General features: G+C 38.7%; 1 protein-coding gene across 20 annotated transcripts in view; it reads right to left on the bottom strand.

The window, feature by feature from the left end:
- Nucleotides 1-25312, bottom strand: part of ZNF148 (zinc finger protein 148) — a 146635-nt gene that overhangs the window by 116691 nt on the left and 4632 nt on the right. The window contains exon 1 of one of the 20 annotated variants that reach the window (XM_086401880.1): nucleotides 14778-15099. The exons of 15 other annotated variants lie outside the window; for them this stretch is intronic. The gene's annotated coding sequence lies outside the window, so the exon portion shown is untranslated. Of the gene's footprint in view, nucleotides 1-14688; nucleotides 15100-25312 lie in introns of those variants that run through there. 4 more of the 20 variants (XM_086401975.1, XM_086401935.1, XM_086401959.1 and 1 more) reach the window with 4 other exon arrangements.

Below are 25312 nucleotides of genomic sequence, written 5' to 3'. Positions count from 1 at the left end.
GACACTAAACACAATGTAGAGGTGTGCGCACACATAAAAGAAATGGTTTCTAGTCTAATTAGAAATCTAAGCTTTGCCATTAAAGTCAATCGGAGAATACCTCAACAAGTGGCTGCAATGGAGCCCAATTATTTCTCTATAACTAAAATAACACCACAATTGACAAAATATGTTCAGTCGCTCAGTCGCGTCCGACTCTTACGGACCCCACGAACTGCAGTATGCCAGGCCTCCCTATCCATCACCAACTCCCGGAGTTTACCCAAACTCATGTCCATTGAGTCGGTGATGCCATCCAGCCATCTTATCCTCTGTCGTCCCCTTCTCCTCCTGCCTTCAATCTTTCCCAGCATCAGGGTCTTTTCAAATGAGTCAGCTCTTCGCATCAGGTGGCCAAAGTATTGGAGTTTCAGCCTCAACATCAGTCCTTCCAATGAACACCCAGGACTGATCTCCTTTAGGATGGACTGGTTGGATCTCCTTGCAGTCCAAGGGACTCTCAAGAGTCTTCTCCAACACCACAGTTCAAAAGCATCAATTCTTTGGCGCTCAGCTTTCTTTATAGTCCAACTCTCACATCCATACATGACCAATGGAAAAACCACAGCCTTGACTAGACGGACCTTTGTTGACAAAGTAATGTCTCTGCTTTTTAATATGCTGTCTAGGTTGGTCATAACTTTCCTTCCAAGGAGTAAGCGTCTTTTAATTTCATGGCTGCAATTACCATCTGCAGTGATTTTGGAGCCCCAAAAAATAAAGTCAGCCACTGTTTCCATATGCTAGTGAGATTTTTTTAAAAAACAGTAATAGTTGGGAATTCCCTGGTAGTCCAGTAGTTAAGATTCCATGCTTCTACTGCAGGCACCATGGGTTCAATATATGGTAGGGAACGAAGATTCCACATGCTGAGCAGGGTGGCCAAATGAATAAATAGCAGTAGTTGATTTAACAAGTTATTCATCCTTCAGAAACAATGGCTTCTTCTACTAACATAGAATGGACATTTTCTTATTTGGGGCCAATTTATTCTCAATTAGAAAACCATGGAATGTAAAAAGCAGGACCTTTTATCTTATCTTTCCTTTTCAACTAATGAATTAGAAACAGATTAACCTGTCTGCATAATACAACATTTTCAGTATTGTTTTTAAAAATGTTTACTAATATTAAAAAACTAGTATGTATTACTGATGCTTTCGATCTGTGGTGCTGGAGAAGACTCCTCAGAGTCCCTTGGACAGCAAGGAGATCAAACCAGTCAATCCTAAAGGAAATCAACTCTGAATATTGGAAGGACTGTTGTTCAAACTGAAGATCCACTACTGTGGCCACCTGATGTGAAGAGCCAACTCACTGGAAAAGATCCTGATGCTGAGAAAGATTGAGAGCAGAAGGGGAATGACAGAAGATGCGATGGTTGGATGGCATCACTAACTCAATGGACATGTGTTTGAGCAAACTCAGGGAGATAGTGAAGTACAGAGAAGCCTGGCGTGAAGCAGTTCATGGGGTCACAAAGAGTCGGACACTACCTAGTGACTGAACAGCAACAATCTAGTACTGAAATTATTAAATACTTTAAATACAAATAATCCTTTAAATAAACACATCTTTACCCAGAATTCACAGTTTCATTTTAATTAACTATATTACAAAGTTTGTTTATGTGATACATGCCTAGTATAATAGCAAGCATATATTCTGGCACCCTCTTGAACTGATTATTACCCATGTTCCAAAAATTTCCTTAGGGTACAATACTATGGTCTATAATTGAAGCAAACATTTACACTGTGCTCAAAAGTTCACAAAGCACATGGCCATAAACTATTATTTTCAAAGTTGAAATAACCTGCTAGGTGGAGATGATGCAAGTTCACAAAAAATAAAGAATTTGAACTTCCAGTCTAGATGGCATAGCTCTCTTTTTCCCTGCCCCTCCACATTAAGCATAAGTATAAACCATGGGAATAACAGAAAGAGACAACCAAAAGAAAACTATGAAAACTGGAAAGAAGGCAGCTAACCAGTTTCGGACTCTAGGATCAGAGAAACAAAAAAAGGATCATAGTGCTTTACGTCCCCACAACCAATAGAAGAAGGCAACCCAGACTGGCATTTCACAGCCACCAATTCAGCAACAGAAAGCAGACTAGATAAGCATAATCCTCCCCCAAACTAAACAGGAGTCTCTCCGCAATATCAAGCAAGGGAGGGCAACTGGAAGCTCAGCCAACAACAAAGACCAGACAGAGGAAGCAACTCTTCCTTCCCTGTATGATCTGAAACTCTTTTTTTCCACCTTGAGATGCAGAGGCAAGTGGTCAAAACTTAGGAACCCAGCCAGCACAAACAACTCAGTATGGGCCAAGACTCTCCTCTCTCACCCAAAGATACAGGGTCAGGGAAGAACTAGGGGTTTGGGGTGGGTACCAGGAGGACCACACCACAATCCTCTCCCATCTGGAGACACCCAGAAACCTGATAAAAGGAAATGCCTTCTATTCTCTAAGGTAAAATCATCAAGGACCAGTGGGTGTCCAGACAGCATCAGATAAACCAAGCCAACCACAAAGGCTCTGAAAATTAAACTGCCATTAAAACCAAAGCCTACAAAAGCAGGTGAAGACCTGTACACTAAATATAAGTGGGATGACTGTGTGATAAAATAAAAAATATAAATAGGGCCCAGAGCCTTCTGACATAATACACAACTGAAAATGACAAAAGAAAATCCCAACATGAGTGAGAAAAGATAATCAACCAAGGCCAATACAGAGATGAGTTGGATGCTACACAATTATTTGAAAAAGATTTTAAAGTACCATTATAAAATGTCTCAGCAATCAATTCTAAATTCTCCTGAAACAAGTGAAAAAAAAAATGGAAAACCTCAGTAAAGAAACAAAAGTTATAAAAAAGAAGCAAAAAGAAATTACAGAACTAAAAATTACTATAACATAAAACTTTAAAGGTTGCTGGATTGGCTCAATACAATCACAGAGATAATAAAAAGAATCACTGAATTTGAGGACAGAAAAATAGAATTAACCCAATCTGAAAAACAGGAAAGAAAAGACTGAAAGAAAACTAACAGAGTCTTAAGGACCTGAGGCCAAATAACAAAAGATCCAACATTCTTATCGTTGGAGTCCCAGAGAGGAGAGAAGGACTGTAAAAGTATATAAAGGAAAGATGGCTAATGATGTCTCAAATATGACACATACAAACTTACAGATTCAAAAAACAGAGTAAACCCAAAACAGGATAAACCCAAAGAAATTTACACCAGGACACATCATAATTAAAACTTCAAAAACTAAAAAGAAAGAAAAACCTTTGAAGGCAGCCATAAAAAAATAACTATTTCCTAGAACTGAACAACAACTGCAACACCACCAGATTTCTTAACCATCAGTTCAGCTCAGTTCAGTCGCTCAGTCATGTTCGACTCTCTGTGACCCCATGGACTGCAGCACACCAGGCCTCTCTGTCCATCACCAACTCCCAGAGGTTATTCAAACTCATGTCCATTGAGTCAGTGATCCCATTCAACTATCTCATCCTCTGTCATCCCCTTCTCCTCCCACCTTCAATCGTTCCCAGCATCAGGGTCTTTTCAAAGTTCTTAGCATCAGGTGGCCAAAATATTGGATTTTCAGCTTCAGCATCAGTCCGTCCAATGAATATTCATGACTGATCTCCTTTAGGATGGACTGGTTGGATCTCCTTGCAGTCCAAGGGACTCTCAAGAGTCTTCTTCAACATCACAGTTCAAAAGCATCAATTCTTCAGCGCTTAGCTTTCTTCACAGTCCAACTCTCACATCCATACATGACTACTGGAAAAACCACAGCTTTGACTAGACAGACCTTTGTTGGCAAAGTAATGTCTCTGCTTTTTAATATGCTGCCTAGGTTGGTCCTAACTTTTCTTCCAAGGAGCAAACATCTTTTCATTTCATGGCTGCAATCACCATCCACAGTGATTTTGGAGCCCCCAAAAATAAAGTCTGTCACTGTTTCCACTGTTTCCCCATCTATTTGCCACGAAGTGATGGGACCAGATGCCATGATCTTAGTTTTCTGAATGTTGAGCTTTAAGCCAACTTTTTCACTCTTCTCTTTCACTTTCATCAAGAGGCTCTTTAGTTATTCTTTGCTTTCTGCCATAAGGGTAGTGTTATCTGCATATCTGAGGTTATTGACATTTCTCCCGGCAATTTTGATTCCAGCTTGTACTTCATCCAGCCCAGCGTCTCTCATGATGTACTCTGCATATAAGCTAAAGAAGCAGGGTGACAATATACAGCCTTGACTAGAAAAAGTGGCAGAATATTTTTTGAATGCTTAAAAAAAAAAAAAGAATTGCTAACCAAGAATTCTAGGCCCAGTGAAAACTACTCTTCAGGAATGTTGTAAATCTATTCAGGCTGCCATAACAAAACATGACAAAATGAGTGGCTCTATTATAAACAACAGAAATTTACTTCTCACAGTTCTGGGGCTGGAAATCCAAAGATTAGGGTGCCAACATGGTTAAGGTGAGGGCCCTCTTCCAGGTCACAGACTTCTCACTATATTATTACATGGCAGAAAAGGAGCAAGAGAGGTCTCTTGGGGGCCTCTTTTGTAACAGCCGTAATCCCACTCATGGGCTCTCCCCCATGACCTAAAAATATCCCAAAGGACCTAATTCCCAATACTATCATGCTAAGCATTAGTATTTCAACATTTACATTTTAGAGAAATCCATTCAGACCACAACAAGTAATAAATGGAAAAAATTTTAATGCATTTTCAAGAGAAGAAAAACTAAAAGAATATGTCACTAGCAACTCGATCCCTGGCTGAAGAAAATTTTCTGAACAAGAAAAATAGAAATATAGGTACACACAACACATTATCTTTTTCATCATTAATTTTCTGTTGTTCAGTCACTAAGTCACATTCTATCTGCAACCCCATGAACTGCAGCACACAAAGCTTCCCTGTTCTTCAGTATCTCCCAGAGTTTGCTTAAACTCATGTACATTGAGTCAGTGATGCCATCCAACCATCTCATCTTCTGTCACACATTTCTCCTCCCTCCCTCAATCTTTCCCAGCATTAGGGGTTTTTCCATTGAGTCTGTTTTTTGCATTAGGAGGCCAAAATATTGGAGCTTCAGCTTCGGCATCAATCCTTCCAATGAATATTCAGCATTGATTTCCTTTAGGATGGACTGGTTTGATCTCCTTGCGGTCCAAGGGACTCTCAAGTCTTCTCCAACATCACAGTTCAAAAGCATCAATTCTCTGGGTTTCAGCCTTCTTTATGGTCCAACTCACCATTCATACACTACTACTGGAAAAACCATAGCTTTGACTATATGGACCTTTGTCAGCAAAGTGGTATCTCTGTTTTTTTAATACTGTCTAGGTTTGTCATAGCTATTCTTTCAAGGAGCAAGCATCTTTCAATTTCATGGCTGCAGTCACCATCCACAGTGATTTTGGAGCCCCAAAAAAATGTTTCCACTTTTTCCCCATCTATTTGCCATGAAGTGATGGGATCGGATGCCATGATCTTCAATTTTTGAGTGTTGAATTTTAATCCATCTTTTTCACTCTCCTCTTTCACTTTCATCAAAGGCTCTTTAGTTCCTTTTCACTTTCTGCCATTAAAGTAGTATCATCTGCATAGCTGAGGTTTTTTATATTTCTCCCAGCAATCTTGATTTCAGCTTCTGAGTCATCCACTCCACCATTTCATATGATCTACTCTGCATACAATGGTGTGATCACTCACCTAGAGCCAGACATCCTGGAATGTGCAGTCAAGTGGGCATTAGAAAGCATCACTACGAACAAAGCTAGTGGAGGTGATGGAATTCTGATTGAGCTCTTTCAAATCCTGAAAGATGATGCCGTGGAAGTGCTGCACTCAATATGCCAGCAAATCTGGAAAACTCAGCAGTGGCCACAGGACTGGAAAAGGTCAGTTTTCATTCTAATCCCAAAGAAAGGCAATGCCAAAGAACGCTCAAACTACCGCACAATTGCATTCATCTCACACGCTAGTAAAGTAATGCTCAGAATTCTCCAAGCCAGACTTCAGCAATTCGTGAACCATGAACTTCCAGATGTTCAAGTTGGTTTTAGAAAAGGCAGAGGAATCAGAGATCAAATTGTCAACATCGGCTGGATCGTCAAAAAAGCAAGAGAGTTCCAGAAAAACATCTATTTCTGCTTCACTGACTATGCCAAAGCCTTTGACTGCGTGGATCACAACAAACTGTGGAAAATTCTGAAAGAGATGGGAATACCAGACCACCTGACCTGTCTCTCGAGAAACCTATATGCAGGTCAGGAAGCAACAGTTAGAACTGGACATGGAACAACAGACTGGTTCCAAATAGGAAAAGGAGTACATCAAGGCTGTATATTGTCACCCTGCTTATTTAACTTATATGCAGAGTACATCATGAGAAACGCTGGGCTGGAAGAAGCACAAGCTGGAATGAAGACTGGCAGGAGAAATATCAATAACCTCAGATATGCAGATGACACCACCCTTATGGCAGAAAGTGAAGAGGAACTCAAAAGCCTCTTGATGAAAGTGAAAGAGAGTGAAACAGTTGGCTTAAAGCTCAACATTCAGAAAACTAAGATCATGGCATCTGGCCCCATCACTTCATGGGAAATAGATGGGGAAACAGTGGAAACAGTGTCAGACTTTATTTTTGGGGGCTCCAAAATCACTGCAGATGGTGATTGCAGCCATGAAATTAAAAGACGCTTACTCCTTGGAAGGAAAGTTATGACCAACCTAGATAGCATATTCAAAAGCAGAGACATTACTTTGCCAACAAAGGTCCGTCTAGTCAAGGCTATGGTTTTTTCCAGTGGTCATGTATGGATGTGAGAGTTGGACTGTGAAGAAGGCTGAGCGCTGAAGAATTGATGCTTTTGAACTGTGATGTTGGAGAAGACTCTTGAGAGTCCCTTGGACTGTAAGGAGATCCAACCAGTCCCTCCTAAAGGAGATCAGTCCTGGGTGTTCTTTGGAAGGAATGATGCTGAAGCTGAAACTCCAGTACTCTGGCTACCTCATGCCAAGAGCTGACTCACTGGAAAAGACTCTGATGCTGGGAGGGATCGGGGGCAGGAGGAGAAGGGGATGAAAGACGACGAGATGGCTGGATGGCATCACCGACTCGATGGATGTGAGTTTGCATGAACTCTGGGAGTTGGTGATGGACAGGGAAGCCTGGCGTGCTGCGATTCATGGGGTCGCAAAGAGTCGGACACGACTGGGCGATTGAACTGAACTAAACTCTGCATTTAAGTTAAATGAGCAAGGTGACAATATCCTGCCTTGATGTACTCCTTTTTCAATATTGAACCTGTCAGGTGTTCCACGTCCAGTTCTAACTGTTGCTTCTTGTCCTGCATACAGATTTCTCAGGAGACAGCTAAGGTAGTCTGATATTTCAATATTCTACAGTTTGTTGTAATCCACACAATCAAAGGTTGTAGCATAGTCAATAAGACAAAAGTAGATTTTGGGGGGAATTTCTTTTCTTTTTCTATGATCCAGCGGATGTTAGCAATTCGATCTCTGGTTCCTCTGCCTTTTCTAAATCCAGCTTGTACACCTGGAAGTTCTTGGCTTATGTACTATTGAAGCCTAGCTTGAAGGGTTTTGTGCATAATCTTGCTAGCATGTAAAATGAGTGCAACTGTAATTTGCAACATTCTGTAATTTGAACATTCTTTAGCATAGTCCTTCACAACTGGAATGTAAACTGATCTTTTCCAGTCCTCTGGCCACTGCTGAGTTTTCCAAATCTGCTGATATATTGAATGCAACACTTTAACAGCATCATCTTTTAGGATCTGAAATAGTTCAGCTGGAATTTCATCATCTCCACTGTTTTATTTATAGTAATGCTTCCTAAGGCCCACTTGACTTCACACTCCAGGACTCTTAGGTGAGTGACCACACCATCATGGTTTTCTGGGTCATTAAGAGCTTTTTGTACACGTCTTCTGTGTATTCTTGTCATCTTTTCTTACTCTCTTCTGTTTCTGTTAGGTTCTTGCAGTTTTTGTCCTTTATTATGCCTATCTTTTTGCATGAAATGTTTCCTTGGTATCTCCAATATTCTTAAACAGATCTCTAGTCTTTTCCATTCTATTGTTTTCCTCTATTTCTCTGCATTGTTCATTTAAGAAGGTTTTCTTATCTCTCCTTGCTATTCTCTGGAACTCTGCATTCAGTTGGGTATATCTTTCCCTTTCTCCTTTACCTTTGATTTCTCTTCTTTTCTCAGCTATTTGTAAGGCCTCCTCAGACAACCACTTTGCCTTCTTGCATTTCTTCTTGCAGATGGTTCTGGTCACCATCTCCTTTACAATGTTAGAAACCTCCATCTATAGTTAGTTCTTCAGGTACTCTGTATACCAGATCTAGTCCCTTGAATCTATTTGTCACCTCCACTGCATGTATAATCATAAGGGATTGGATCTAGGTCATAACTGAATGGCCTAGTGGCTTTCCCTACTTTCTTCAATTTGAGCCTGAATTTTGCAATAAGAAGTTGATGATCTGAGCCACAGTCAGCTCCAGGTCTTGTTTTTGCTGACTGTATAGAGCTTCTCCCATCTTCAGCTGCATCGTAGTTTTCTAGATCATACTTAATGACGGAAACAAAAATTTATACTGATACTTAATTACATTTAAAAGATGGTTAAAAAAAAAAAAAAAAAGTCAAGATGGTAAAAAAAGGCAAATGAGAAGTGAAGTTTCCACATGACAACTGAAGCAGTAAAGTACTGATACCCGGAGACTGCTATAAGTCATATATACACTAGTAATAACTACAACAGCCACTACAAAATCTATACCAAAACAGACTCAAAACTATAAATATTTTACAAATTATGAAAGACAGAATCTTAAGAAATGTTTTAGTAATCTGCAGGATGGAAAGAAGAGAGAAATAAAAAGCCAGAGAAAATTACAAAATAATAACAATAAAAAGGCAGATTTAAGTGTTAATATTTATCAGTAATTACCTTAAATGTTGATGGTCTAAACAGACAAATCAAGAAAGACTGGAAGAATATATTTCTGAAATGGCCCACTATATACTACTAACAAGAAATTCAGTAACATATATTGAAAGTAAGAAGAATGGAAAAGCTAGGATGGTTCGTTTGTTTTTTATCAGAGAGGCTGTATTAATAACACAAGCAACCAACAGGGTCAGCTTGATGTACACAGAATAGTCCACCCAACAACAGCAGAACACATATTTCTTTTCAAACATCCATGGAATATTCACAAAGACAGATTATATCCTGGGACATAAAACAAACCTCAACAAATCTATAAGAATCAAAATAAAATAGGAGGTACATTATATAACAATATTAGACTCAAACTAGAAATCAGTAACAGGAAGACAACAGGAAAATTTCTGAACACAAATGAATAAACACTTTTTAAAACTCCATGGGGTTCCTCCAATTAAAAAAGAAAAGTAAAGTGGAAAAACAAAGTCCATGGGTCAAAGACAAACACTCAAAGAAAAATTTTAAATATGTACATAAAATGAATGAAAATAAAAACATAACATGTCAAAATGTGGGATGCAGCTAAATCAGTAGTTAGGAGGAAATTTGTAGCAGTAAGTGCTTACATTAGAAAAGAGGAAAGATTCAAATCAATACCTTAATTACTTAAAAGAAACTTTAAAAAAAAGGCAAAATATAAATCCAAAGCAAGCAATAGAAAGCAAATAATGAAGAGCAGAAATCAACAAAATTCAAAATAGGAAAACAGAGAATATCATTGAAGCAAAAATTTTACATTCCTCTACCATCACTAACAAAAACAAAGAGACAAGACACAAATCCAATATTAAGATTGAAACAGGGATAGCACTAAGATCTTGCAGAACTTGAAAAGATAATAAGGAAGGTTTCCCTGGTGGCACAGTGGTTAAGCTTCCACATTGTATATGCAGGGGGCCAGGGTTCGATCCCTGGTCACAGAACTAGATCCCACATGCCACAACTAACAGTCCACATGCCACACTAAAAAGATCCCACATACCACAACAAAGATCAAAGATCCTGTGTGCCACAACTAAGACCCAGCACAGTCAAATAAATAAATATTAAGTAATATTAATACCATGGGAATACTACAAAACAACTTTACACTTTTAAACTGGACACAGAAAAAAACTGAACAATTTCTCCAATTCATACAACTGAAACTAAACCAAAATGAAGCCAATAATCTAAATAATTCTATAACCAGTAAAGAAAAATTAACTAACTGACAAAGCAGAAAAATAATTCAAAGGAGAAAGGATAGCCTTTTCAACAAACAATGCTGGAACGAGTGGGTAAAGGATCCACCTGTGATGCAGGAGATGCAAGTTCAACCCCTAGGTCAAGAAGATCCCCTGGAGGAGGGCATGACAACCCACTCGAGTATTCTTGCCTGGAGAATTCCATGGACAGAGGAGCCTGGCAGGCTGTGGTCCAGGGGGTCACAAAGAGTCAGATACAACTGAAGGGATTGAGCATGCATGCATGCACATGCCAAATAAAAGTCTAGGCCTAAACCTCACAACCACATATAAAAATTATTTCAAAAAGGATGATGAACATAAACATAAAACTACAGAATTTTTAGAATAAAAATTAGGTCTTCAAGACCTAAAGAAAGGTTCTTGGGCTTGGCACCAAAAGCATATTCTGTAAAAATAAATAAACCAAACTTCATCAAAATAAAAAACATGCTGCCCTATGAAACGATGCTCACCATTGCTAATTATTAGAGAAATGCAAATTAAAACTACAATGAAGTACCACTTCACACCAGTCAGAATGGCCATGATTAAAAACCATACAAATAAATGTTGGAAAAAAGGGATCCCTCTCACACTGTTGATGGGAATGTACATTGGTGCACCCATTACGAAAAACAGTATGGAGCTTCCTCAAAGAATTAAAAACAGAGTCGCCATATGATCCATCAATACCACTCCTGAGCATATATCCACACAAAATTATAATTTGAAAAGATTACATGCACCCTTATGTTCACAGCAGCACTACATACAACAGCCAAGACATCGAAGCAACTTAAATGTCCATCAACAGATTAATGGATAAAGAAGATGTGGTATAGATACACAATGGAATACTACTTGGCCCTTAAAAAGAGTGAAATAACACCATCTGCAGTAACACGGATGAAAAATGAAAGTGAAAGTCACAAAGTCGTGTCCGACTCTTTGCCACCCCAAGGACTAAACAGCCCATGGAATTCTTCAGGCCAGAATACAGGAGTGGGTAACTATCCCTTCTCCAGTGGATCTTCCCAACCCAGGGATGGAACCCAGGTCTCCTGAATTGCTAGAGGATTCTTTAACAGCTGAGCTACCAGCGAAGCCCATAGTTACACAATGGAGTACCGCTCAGCCATAAAAAAGGAATGAACTAACACCAACTACAGTAACATGGATGAACCTAGAGATTATTATATTAAATCAGAAAGAGAAAGACAAATACCATATCATATCACTTATACGTGGAATCTAAAATACAACACAAATGAATAGATCTACTTAACAGAAATAGACCCACTCACAGATGTAGAAAAAAGACTTATGGGTGCCAAGAGGGGGTGAAGGTGGCAGAAACCAATACAACATTGTAAAGCAATTATCCAAAATAACTAAATTTTTTAAAATGCTGAGAACTGACTAAGTTTGGCAATCTCTATAACAGTAATGTATTAATACCAATGTCAAATTCCTAACTTCAATGTCTCACCATTGGGGTCAAGCTGGGTAAAGGATACACAGGACTCCACTATTTGCAACTTCCTGAGTTTATAATTATTTCAAATTAAAGTGTTTTTAAAAATTATGTGAGTTGAGAGACAGGGTGCAGAAGCAAAGATGAAATAAGACTGGCCATTAATTGCTAACTGTTGAGGCTAGTCTGGTATATACCAGTTCGTAAGAATGCTGCATTTTTTATCTTTTAAAATTTTTCATAATAAACGGTTAACAAAAAAATAAGATGCCATATATTAAAACATTAACAGTAGTGTATTCCAGTTAGTGATTTTATTCTTTTTGCTAAAAAGCATTTAAAATTTTTCTATAAAAAAAATTTCTTGTATTTCTTAAATAAAACAATTTTATAAAAATCTTTGCTCATATTGGTCTTCTGTCCTACTTGGTTTCCTCATTTTTAAAAAGCAGCACCACAGAAAACATTTTTTAACTTAAAAAGAACTTCATATTTCTCCCTCCAACAATACAGCACTTAATTTGAAATACCCAATTTAAATATCTAATTTATATTTCATTCAATTGCATTTCACCTCAAAGTTCCAGTATATTTTTCTAAAATTAACTGAATCTTGCTAAAATAGATTTACAATCAGTACAATAACTGACCATTACAGTAATCCTCATAAAATAGATGTCTAAATTCAAGACACCCTGAGACATTTTAACAATTCTAGTTGGGTTTGCATCTGCAATACTGCCAACGATATCCTAATTAACTCCAAATTGCTTTTAAATTGTATGTGGCCTTTTTTAATTTTTCAAAATTTTTTTAAAAAGAAGATGCTGAAAAGTTTACAACGGTTAACAAAACCATGCTGAAGAATTCAACAACATGGGAATATGAAAAAGTAACAATGATTTAGTGAATACTGAGATTCTCATGATGCAATTTTTAAAATTTTAATTATTTAAATTTATCAACCAAAAGTTACAAAATACCATTTCCCTCAGTAATAATTAAAATTAATTTTAATTAAGTAAATTAAAATTAAATTATAATAGAAATAACAAGACCTGAGCTCTCCATATCCGTAGAACCTCTCTGAATCTCTCTGAAACTATTTCCTTAGCCACATACTCAGTTATACTTGTTAACCTTTCCACTCCAAAATCCTATTAACTCATGCTCTAAAATATACTTCATAACCTCTGACCCATGATCATTCTAACGACAACTCTAAGAAAAGATTTATAACAGATCTGATATAGAGATATCAATTACATGACAAATTATAAGTAGAATATCACCCACAATAATTAAATCAGGGCTTCTCAACACCAACACTACTGACACTGCACTGGATAATTCTTTGTTGTGGGGGTTATCATGTGCATTGTAGGATGTTTACTATCTACCCACTAGATACCAATAGAATCCCCCAGCATGACAACCAAAAATGTGTTCAGACATTGCCAAAACCATCTCTCATGGAGAACTGTATTAGGATTAAAAATTTCCAGGGTTCTTCGGAGATGAGAAGCAGGAAGAAGAATGTTTCTGTGACACAGGAGGAAAAGTAAAAGGAAAGACTAGGAATGAACAAAACAAATCATAGCTAGTAATTATAATGAAAATAGCAATACAGAAAGCTGAGAAGAAAATTCACAGGTATTCCATCAGGACCTTTGTAAGCATCTTCAATAAAGACCATTGAAGATTTTTTACTTAGAAATTAATGAAATTAACATAATTCCTCTTCTCCCTAGCATTTATGAGGCTAAACATCCTCAGGTTACCAACTATTCTTCAACCACTGAGAACACCCACTTGAAAAACTCATCTCCCACAGTTAAATATAATAAGCATCTACGTTTCAATCAAATGTAAATATGCTACAAATGCCATGAAAAGCAACACGAATATCCTCATATCCTTTTTGTATTTAAAGAATGGAGAAACTACATACATCTAAGTGCTACAAAGATTAAACGTTCACACATTCCATTTCTGGCTCTTTAATACTTAGTATAAAATCAACTCGGCCATATTTTCCACCAAACAGACAAATACCCAGTTTCCTTAGTCTATTCTTGGATAGGTCACCAGACTGGGAATAAGAGACTCGGAGTCCATTCCCAGCTGCAAACAGACTGGTAATCTCAAGCAAATTATTCACTCAGGTTAAGGTTCTACACCCATATCACGCTGACAACACTGAAAATCTGCCCAGAAACAAGCCCTGAGCAACCTAGAACTTCTTCCTGCACCCAAAGGACAACTGCAAACGTATTTTTAGATTTCTTAAATCTAAAAATCTGAATAGGATTTTATTTATAGCAACATTTAACATACTTGAAATTTCAAAACTGTGTGGTGCCTTTATCATCGCCCTTTGTAAAATTAGTAAGAAACGCTCTTTTTAAAATCACATCGTGCCCAACTGTGTAAAACTCTATATGCAAACTACACCAATCATAATTTATGTAAAACAAAACAAAACAAAAAAGCTGTTTTTAACGCAAGCTCTTGGTAAGGGCTTTAACTTTTTCATTTCCTAACTTTATCTAGTCTAAGACACAAATAGTTCTTTCTTGGCACTGTAAAAAATGCTTTACGAAGTCTGGAGAGACAAAGTGTGCCCTACAGCCTAATTCTGGAAAGGCCTTTAGGACTGTTCTTACCACTAAACATGCAGGTTTTAGTAGCGCAACCAATATAAGGATAGATACAAGCGTACATTTTTTGCTCTTGATACCAAGTAAAAAAAGTGTCTAGTAGACCCAAGTTACCCGTCTGACCTTTTCGCACACCGTAAAACTGTAAACACAGTACAGTCCAACATAAGATTTGTTAAAAAAAAAAAAAAAAAAACACACAGGGTTAGGACCGAAAGGAGGGTGTCAATTAACGTTCGTCGGCCCCCGCTGTCAGGCAGACACTTGTTAGCCGCCGAGAAGTCACTCACAAAGTTTGCCATCTCGCTGGGTGAAGGGGCCTGGACTGCGCCACGGGCCCCGACCCGGAAGACGGGTGTCTGCAAGGCCCCACCGCCCGCCGAGGCCCGGGCGCGCCAGCCACCCCAGCAGGAAAAGCCCCAGCTTCTCGGCCCCGCTCCGCCGCCTCTCTGCCCACGGGCGCACTCACGCACGCGCGCGCACTCTCTCACTCCCGTACACACAACAAAAGGAAGCGGTGCGAGCCGCGTGCGGAGGTTTGCTCGGGCGCTCAGGGAAGCCCCTCCTCCCGGCCCCCACCGCGCCGCCCCGGGCCTGCTCGCTCGCTGGAGCGCCCCCCGAGGGCCCGAGGGTGCGCGGATCCCTGAGGCCCGAGTCCCACCGGCCCGGCCCGCCTCCACTCCGCTCGGCCGCGCTCGCAGGCAGCTGCGGCGGCTCTGGGCCCACCACGCGCGCAGCTCCGCCTGCCGCTGAGCCGAGCTCCGGTGAAATTCCGCGCGGGCGAGCCTGGGCTCCCTACTTCCCGGGTTTCTTAAGAAATAAAACTATTACACTGAATTATCCTTGGTAAAAGTCCCCCTCCCCACCGAACCACTATCAAAAGTAGTATTTAACACAACATTCCTTACAATAAATCTTTTCCAGTAACCTCTTCTTTAATCTTCCTCTTAACTCTTCCTTCCACACCTTAGTTTACTCCTTTTACTTTTCCCTTGCCTTCCTGTTTTCAACCTGTGAGCTGCATTTTCTCAAAAGAATTATCTTCCCCAAAGGTCTTTTCAATTTTACTCTTTTGAAATTTACTTTTCTAATAATAACAAGCTTTCTCCTAAATCCCTCCATTATCTATCCCACTTACCTACACAAACTTCTCCACAAATACCTTCTTTAATTTTTATCAGCATCTACCAAATCAATTCATAAATAACTTTCTCAGGCACTGCATTTTTTGTTTGATCCTACAATCCCTCAAAGCTAACATCCCCAAACTTAACACACAAATTTGCCCCAAATGGCCCTCAAATTTTGTGAAACTGTGCCAGACAGGCTACCAAAGTCACTGAAAAAATCTACTTCCTAAACATACGCTAATAACTATCTTTCCAACTACTCTCTACCAATTCATTTGAATCACTCATAATAAGACTACCATATTTATTTCCCCAAAGACTCTAATTATAGAACCTAATCAAATTAACACATTATCTCTATCATTATATGTATCTACATATGCAGGTGTGTATGTACGTGTTGACAAATATACAGGGCACCCTGCAAAACAGCAACTGTGTATTTCATTCTAATCCCTTATATACTGGATCCTCTCAAATTTACAATGAAAACTCCTTCACATGAACCAAGATTTTCAGGCATCCAACCCCTATCTTGTGAAGTCATTTATCTGTGTTAAATTAATTTATCACTTTAAAACATACTGTCACCATTTCTACTATAATCATTCCTCATATCTTAAGATATCCATCATTGGTCTAACCCACACAATCCACTCAAAGACTCAGAGCATACCCCTACTCGCCAAGGCCTGTATAAGGCAGGTCCTAGAAACAATTCTTGGAGAAGGAAATGGCAACCCCCTCCAGTATTCTTGCCTGGAGAATCCCATGGATGGAGGAGCCTGGTGGGCTACAGTCCACAGGGTCGCAAAGAGTCAGACACGACTGAGCGACTTCACTCACTCACTCACAGAAACAATTCTAGAGTATTGGCAGATTACAGTAAAGTCGTGAATCGAACAAGTGACATCCTTGGGTCATCTTAGGCCTTCAAAGCTCTGGGTGGTCTCCATAGGTTCTTCATTATTAAATTTGGTGACTAAATGTAGATATAAGAGAAAAAGGCTGAATGACCAAGAGCTAGATTCTGAAACTAATTCTGAAGCAAAGCTGCCCTAGGATGGAAAACCAAAACTATATTTCGTGCTTTGTCGTATTTTTCTCACTGCCACTAAATAAGCTCTCTCTTGTCTGGCTGAGTCGCGTTGCTGTGCGCCTGAAACCATCACAGCTTTGTTAATCGGCTATACTCCAATATAAAATAAAAAGTTAAATAAATAAACACGTTCTCTTTCCATGAAACATAAAGGAACATCAAAAACCCTGATCTGAACAGGGAGAGTCAGGAAGTGTTCTTTGCTCAGAGACTGAAAGATGAAAGAATTCATTAACCATGTGAAGAATATAATGCAAATAGTAAGGATTTAAAGCATACAGCATTTTTCCCTTAATGGTTTAAAATGCCAATTACTGGGACCAGAGCATGGTACTAATGGAGAATCTCTAAAAGCACAGTTAGGTAAGCACTTGAGAGTCAAGTCTTTGATAGTACAAGGGAAATGTTAACAGAAGACAAAGTCTGACAAAAATCAATTCTACTGTATAAAAGGAGAAGCAAAAGTTGAAGAGCAAAGATGCAAGCCAAAACACTGAAGGCCTGGTCTAGGTCTTGTTCAGTCACTAAGTTGTGTCCATCTCTTTGCAACCCCATGGGCTACAGCACGGAAGATGATGAAGGTTTCATGCCCTGAGGTGATAATGCTGAAGATTTACAACAAAACAAAAAAGGAAGCAATGGTTCAGTTTTAGCTATATTGTGGCTTTGGAACTGGCAACACTGCTCCTCTAGAAATGTTCAACAAATGATAAATAATCAGAAATAAAATAGGCCATATTTAGAACCATACATTTATATGCTCTCTCTTGTCTGGCTGAGTTGCGTTGCTGCGCACCTGAGACTGTCACAACTTTGTTAATCGGCTCTACTCTAAATAAAAAGTTAAGTAAAAGTATTTTTCAGGTAATAAATGAAATGAGAAGACAGAGCAGACCAACTTCCTAAACACACTAAGAAATATATCAGATAAAAGTCACAGACAAAAAGAAACTACAGAAGCCACTTTAGATCCCTTAAGACACTTCCTTTTACCATCCACCCCACGTTTTCCATTTTATACCTGAACCTCTTTACATATACAAATTATCACCACACAATTTTTGCAGAATTGTGGTTTTTGAGGCACTCAAGGAGAGATCAAAAATCTCAATGTCTCTATCATTCATCATTTTTTAAAAAACAATTATACATGACATAGTATCTATCACCTTTATAATAACATCATGGATAGCAAGGACTGTCCTCACATGCACAGAGAAGGAATAGGGTTCTGGCTTTGTTTCTTAGGTGGCATTATGTTTCCTCCATATTTTCTCCGTTACAAGCTACTCACTGTCCTCTTCATCTTACTTATTCCTATTCAGGTCAACTCCAATCTCTTTTTTTATTATTATTATTTTTTTTTTATTTGAAGGATAATTGCTTTACAAGATTTTGTTGTTTTCTGTCAAACCTCAACATGAATCAGCCATAGGTATGTATACATATATTCCCTCCCTTTTGAACCTCCCTCCCATGTTCCTCCCCATCCCTCCCCACTAGACTGATATAGAGTCAACTTCAATCTCTGCATTCATTTCTATCAATTTACTAGCTTCTATCAGCTTGTCCATGTTCTACTGTCAACAAATTACCATGTCTTTTGACTTTCATATTAGTAACCTCCACCTCAGCTTTTTTTCCCCCTTTGTCTCCTTTCTAATCCACAAATATCTCTCAGTTGAATTTATCTCAGTATACTACACATGAATGGTTACGATTTTGCAAGTATAATTTATTTATAAAAAACTTAAAGAGTGAATGAAACAAATCCATCTTTTTATCTCCATCCTCATGCTACAACAATTCAGATCACTTCTATCTCTTATCTGGATAGCCCCTCATCTTGTCTCAAGTTTGGCTTTTCTTGGACAACCTGCTTCACAGACCTTAGCTATCCATTCTTCCACTCCTTCAGCTTGATAAAAGCACCAATTGCTTTTTGTTCCCCAAGGCCACTCCCATTGTTTTATCACTAGAAAATCTCTTTGCAGTTCACATTACTCACTTAAACCATTCTATCTGCAGCATCTACCAAGCTCCAGAATCCCTCCCACCTTGCTCCCCACAAAGAAGTCAGTCCTACTTTGTCCCACATTCAGCCACTATTCTCAGTGACCGAGGTGCTGAAGACCTTTCTGCACATTACACAGACCTTCCTCAACTCCCAAGACCTGCATGTGCACTTCAGCCACTTACAGATATATACTGAGAACAGGACATCAATTGGAAGTGCAGCGCCACTAGGACTATAACGTTAGAGACCTTTTTTTTTTAACCACAACTACTTTATTTTCTAAGTCTACACCTGCTCTTCACCTCCTTCTGGCTTCACTTATCTCCCTACACAATTTAAATCTGTCCATCAACCATTTTAATATTGCCCTCTCCAGAATACCATGACTTCCCATTACATTCACCATGCATTTCCCCAAGGAAAGACAATCTTCACCATCTGTTTTATCCACACCCACACACTGAGTGTTAAGCATCACCAGAAAGCTACGAAATCTTCTACAACTGACTTATTCTACATACAACTCTCCATCTCATTGACTAATCCAAATCATTTTCATATTTAAATCCTTAATCTCATCAAGTAATCTCTTCCATAATATTCTCTCAGATCACAATTTCTCCACCTGTAATCAAATCCTCTTTATATAGCTTCTAAAATGCTGTATCTTTTCATCCATCTGTTACTTCTTGCCTTCAGTTTTGGAAGAAGAGTTGTTCCTCCTTCTTAAAATAAACTTAAGACAATTCCTATAGCTGATGCTTCCATATTCTCCCAACTCACTCAGTCCTTTAACCCTATGGACCCTGGTCTCCAAACTACTCTCTTGAAGACCAAAAAAATTCCATGTACCAAATCCCATGGCTCACCACCCAAGTTCTTAATCTTTTTGGCAATGACACTTGAACTACCTCCTTTTCTGGGGCTTCCTAGGTGGCACTAGTGGTAAAGAATCAGCTTGCCAATGCAGGAGACATGAAGAGGCGTGGGTTTGATGCCTGGGTCTGGAAAATCCCCTGGAGAAGGGAATGGCTACCCACTCCAGTATTCTTGCCTGGAGAATCCCATGGACAGAGGAGCCTGGCAGACAACAGTCCATAGGGTAAATAAAGAGTCAGACACAACTAAAGCAACTGAGCATACAGGCATGCACACACAACACAGAATTCTACTCCGGTCTCTCTGGTTGCTTCTTCTGTCTCCAGTGACTACTAGTCCTCTTTTTAGCCCAAAGAATGGGTCTTTTCCCAAGTTCTGTCCAGGAGCTTTCTCCAGTTCTCTGCTTCTCAGGGTTTCATCCCTTACTGCTGTTTCTACATTTTCTCTCCTCTTATGGATACCTGGAGAAGGCAATGGCAACCCACTCCAGTACTCTTGCCCTGGAAAATCCCATGGACGGAGGAGCCTGGTAGGCTGCAGTCCATGGGGTCGCTAAGAGTCGGAGACGACTGAGCAACTTCACTTTCACTTTTCCCTTTCATGCATTGGAGAAGGAAATGGCAACCCACTCCAATGTTCTTGCCTGGAGAATCCCAGGGACGGGGAAGCCTGGTGGGCTGCCGTCTATGGGGTCGAACAGAGTCGGACACGACTGAAGTGACTTAGCAGTATGGATACCTTCCCCCAGCTGCCCCAAATGATCTTTAAATCATTACCTTCTGCTACAATCTAACGTATTCCTGAGGAATTAGAATATATAGTTTATTGCTTTTAAACTAAATTCTTCAATGGTTGTTTCAAATTACATTTCAATCATTAGTCCAGATAATTTTATAGCCATCAGCACCCTACCAAACCCAGAGTTAGTAGCTCTGTACTAACTCTGTACAACTGTACGTATATATTCCCAAATCTCCATTGGAACTCTTTCCTCAGCTGGAGCAGTATTTTTAACTCTAGCTAGACAATACCCTGGAGAAGGCAATGGTACCCCACTCCAGTACTCTTGCCTGGAAAATCCCATGGATGGAGGAGCCTGGTGGGCTGCAGTCCATGGGGTCGCTAAGAGTTGGACACGACTGAGCGACTTCACTTTCACTTTTTCACTTTCAGGCATTGAAGAAGGAAATGGCAACCCACTCCAATCCCAGGGGCAGAAGAGCCTGGTGGGCTGACTATGGGGTCGCACAGAGTCGGACACGACTGAAGTGACTTAGCAGCAGCAGCAGACAATACCCCTTGGATACTTCCATTGGTGCCTCACACACTGGTCAATGTGTCTTAAAACCAAAGTAGCCATTCTTCCCCATCAACATGGTTCTGCTAAGGGATATAATAATTTCTTTTAATGACACCACCATTCTTACAGTCACCCAAATTAAAAACCCTGGAGTTCCCCTTTTGTTTTTCTCCACTGTTTCCCAAAAGCCCTTTTGCCATCAAATCCTTCAATCTTTCTTTCAATTATTTCTTACATGGCTCCCTTTCCCTTTATTCCCATTACCACCATCCCAACTTTGATTCTCAGTACTTCACACTTCTGTCATAGCCTTCTTTGTCTTCTAGTTACTAGGTTCTCTTCATTGCAAAAAAAAACCAGAGAAACGAACAAAACAGGTAACCAGATAAACACTCTTAAACCCACTCAAAAATCAATGGTTCTCCACTACATACCGAGTCAAGTTAAAACTCTATTTCCAAAAAATAGAAACTACTCAATTTTCCAATAATCATGGAATAGATAAACACTCTGGTATATTCACATAATGAACCCCAAAGAGCAATGAAAAAGAATGAATCTCACAGTCATATGGTGAGCACAGGAAACCAGATACAGAAGTATGATTCCCCTAATATGAAAACATAACAAAACTACTCTGTGTGACAGAGGTTAGTATAGTAATTACTTTTGGTTGAAGGCGGCATAAACTTAGAGGAGACACATGAGGAAACCTTCTGGGATGTTGAGAATGTTTATACTGAACTGGGTGATGATTACATAAATGTAAACCTAAGAGAAACAATTAAACTGTACTCAAGATTTGAGCGTTCTATATAAGTCATTTCCCAACAAATTTTTAAGAACCACTTTAGCCTGGATATTTAGGTATCTATTTAACTTTATTTTCCTCCATTCATCAACATGAACCCTAAATTCCAGTTCATGTAGACCACCAATTACTTAATATATCCAGAATTTTTCTATCAGTCATATCACTTCTTTCTGGAGTGCCAACCCTCACCATCATGCCTACTATAATCTTATTTATCCTTCAAGCTCTAAGCTATGTACCAATTCTTCACAAAGTTGAATCTGCCATAGTACTTCTGTCAGACAGATGTGTACACATTTTTGTTCCAGGACAAACTCTTGAAGAATATGAACATGTTTACATCATATATAAATGTGTATCCTTCACACGGCCTACCATAGAACCTTGCACACAGTAAGTATATAAAATTATTTCCTGACTGAATAAATCCTGGCAGATCATCAAAAGCACCCTCCAATCTAACCCCTCCTTCTCAAAACCATCTATCACTGTCTTCACTCACAGTTCATTGCTCGGCTTACCTATTTAATCATTCAACAAACAACTGAGAACCTACTCATGCAGGAAACTGTATCTATTCTAATGTACCCCACCAAACTATCCAAAGATGTAATCCAATTGCAGTTGCTGCCTTTTACCATCTTTCCCCAACTCTCATTTCCTAGTCATCCTCCCCTCTTCACTCCATCCAATCAAATCTCACACCTTCATTTATAATCCTCCTGTTATCAAACGAATTCAAGCCCGTCTTAGCTTCTCCTGTAGCCTCCAAACTGGGCTTTCCTCACCTCCAGTCATACTCTGCCACCACACTATCCCCAATCTATCTTGTATGGTATGGCTATCATCAGACTAAGGTATCTAATACATAGTCCTTGATTCAATTCTCTACTCAAAAAAGTTCAATAGCTGTACAGTAATGATATATGTTAGCATGCTTTAAATCCTAGATTAACATACTTTAATCCTCAAACCCTCACAATAACCCTTGCCAGAAGGTGTAATGATTATCAATTTCCTGATGAGAAAACTGGGTCTCAGAAAGGAAGTAATTCTCTCCACAACCATCGTGGAGGTAAACAGAAAGGCCAAGACTAAAACCTAACTTGCTTGCTTACCAAGCACAACACTATGTCATATCAAATACAAACTACTTAGCTTAGCTTTCAAGGCCATCCATTTTCAACTCAACCCCAACTGAGCTTTCCTATCTTATACCATACTCATGAACTCTTTATTACAAATTACAGGTTATGATCAATTAATTCATCATGAAATCAGTTTAGTAAGTGACAGCCATCCTTTTTTTCTTTTTAGTCAAAGAGAACAAGAGAAAACATACAGTGCCTCCACCGTGGTAAGGACAGTTACTGTTATTGAAACTTTGTGTTCTAAACATACACACATTCATACATGCATATATTAGGTGAAGATGTGAAACATTTTCCTTACTGTGGACCATAGTAAAAAAAAAAAAAAAAAACTAAAACCAACACACTCGTCTCCACATCTCCTTGACTTCTCACCACCACATTTTTGCTTCCTCAGGTTGGAATGTTCTTTCGAGTAATTTCTGCCAGTTGGAATCCCTATCCCTTCAAAGACTACCTAAAATGTCACTTCCATGCCACTAAATGCCGTCCCAGGCTTTCCCTTAATCAAATGTTTTTTCCACCTTTTAACTTTAGTAACATTTGGTACTTTTCTCCTAATATATTTGTGATCATACTGTGTAGTCTTCTGTGCTCAAGTCTAGCCCCTCTATTAGAATTAAATCCCAAAGGATTTATCCTTGAGTGCATCTAACAATGCTTTTGCACATAACAAATGTGCATTATCTGTTGACTAAAGAAAACTCACCCCTTTACTTTCTGAAACTTGTTATAAATCAACATCATAATTTCCACTACATTTCAAACTTTTGAAACTCTCATCCTTCAAAGTCTTATCATCTTCCTCTCAAAATCAGCCATTTCAAATAATCCTCTACTTTCAATCTTCTCTTGCTTCCCTTTAATAACCTGTCACATATCAATAACTTTTTTTCTTTCAGAATCATATTTTCCATCAAACAACACCATTTCTTCTCCATCTGCTTATATTCCACTTTATTCCTAGTTCTTCAACATCCATAATGATAAGTCTTAACATTCTTTCCTTTTCTCATCAACTAGACTTCAATTATTTCAATTCATTTATGGTGAACGTATTTCCGTCAGCCTCATTAAATCCTTGTAGAAAAAGCCAGGTTATGAATAAATTGAAACAAACAAAACGTATAGACAGTTCAGATAAATTATCTCAGACACTCTCATTCATTCATTTATTCAACAAACATGTGTCTACTGGATATATGCCCTCAATTTTCTTGTCTATTCTATTCTGTAATTCAGAAAGCAGCTCTGAGAAAAGCATTCAGGAAAATGCCAGGATAACAGAGCCAAGTTGACTCATTCTCTTCACTCACAGAGACCAAGTCATTTGTGGGGTATACAGGCTCAAAAAAGAAGACAAACTAACAGTTTTACTAGATATACCTGAGAACTGACACCATCCCCCCACAAGCTGTTCCAAAGGGACCTCAAAATCTACCCAGCAAAGGTGAATCTGAAAAGGAACAAACCATTAAGAGTAGTGAAAATGAAACAGGCAGAAAGCATTCAGACAAAAATAGATTCAGACTCTAGGTTCATTCTAGGGCTGTAAGAGAAATTTGGAGCAGTTTAGTTCCTCTCCTGAGATCTCTAAGGAATCTTTTCAAATACCTAGCTAAAGTTTGGGACATGTAAATCCTCTCCCCAAACCTAAGCCAATATTCATTTCTCCATTCTCTGAACTCCTAAAGCAATTATTGTCTATAAAACTCATTTGGGAACTTAATCATAAACCATCTTGTAATGAACTGTTAACAAACAGAGCCAGAATTTATTTACATATTAAAGTCAGTGTGGTCTTCTTTAAAATAGTTACCTTGGCAGGCTACCACTTACTTATTTTTTATTCACTCCGTCTATCCAACCATCTGATGCACTTAACCAACATTCATCTAGTACCTACTGCCACTGTTCAAAGTATTTCCAAATTCCTCTTTGGAAGTATATTCCAAAGTTAATAAGTCAACCAAGAAAATCATCCCCATTTCTGTGTTACTTAAATCTAAACCAAAATTATTTTTTATTCACTCTGATACCAACAGAGCCTTGGTATTTCTAAAAATCAAATCTTTCAAACTAAAAAGATTTGTCCCAATAAGACCATTCAGAATAACATTATGCCGGTATTATTTGTAACTGTGCTATCCTAGAGTTTATGAACTCTTACAGGATAGGGACCATATTTTACTCATCTTTATAGACTCCCTCCCCTCAACAGCACACTACAAGTACTCAATAAATAAGTAAATTGGATAGAATGTGCTAGACATTAAATCAGAAAAGGTGTTCCAAAAACCTTTTAAACACTACCACTCAAAGTGACTACCAAAATACAAAAATTCCCATTTGGAGGTATACTTTTGATATTTGTTTTAAAAAATCAGTTTTCTGAAAGAACAGAGGGTTGTGGGGAGAGAATGGAGGATTGCTGG

Source organism: Bos grunniens, chromosome 1 (assembly GCF_055505025.1).
Source record: "Bos grunniens cultivar Pamir isolate PY7600 chromosome 1, Bosgru_T2T1.0, whole genome shotgun sequence".
Lineage (NCBI taxonomy): Eukaryota > Metazoa > Chordata > Mammalia > Artiodactyla > Bovidae > Bos > Bos grunniens.
Note: the sequence above shows the minus strand (reverse complement) of the source record. Positions and strands in the feature narration are given on the sequence as shown.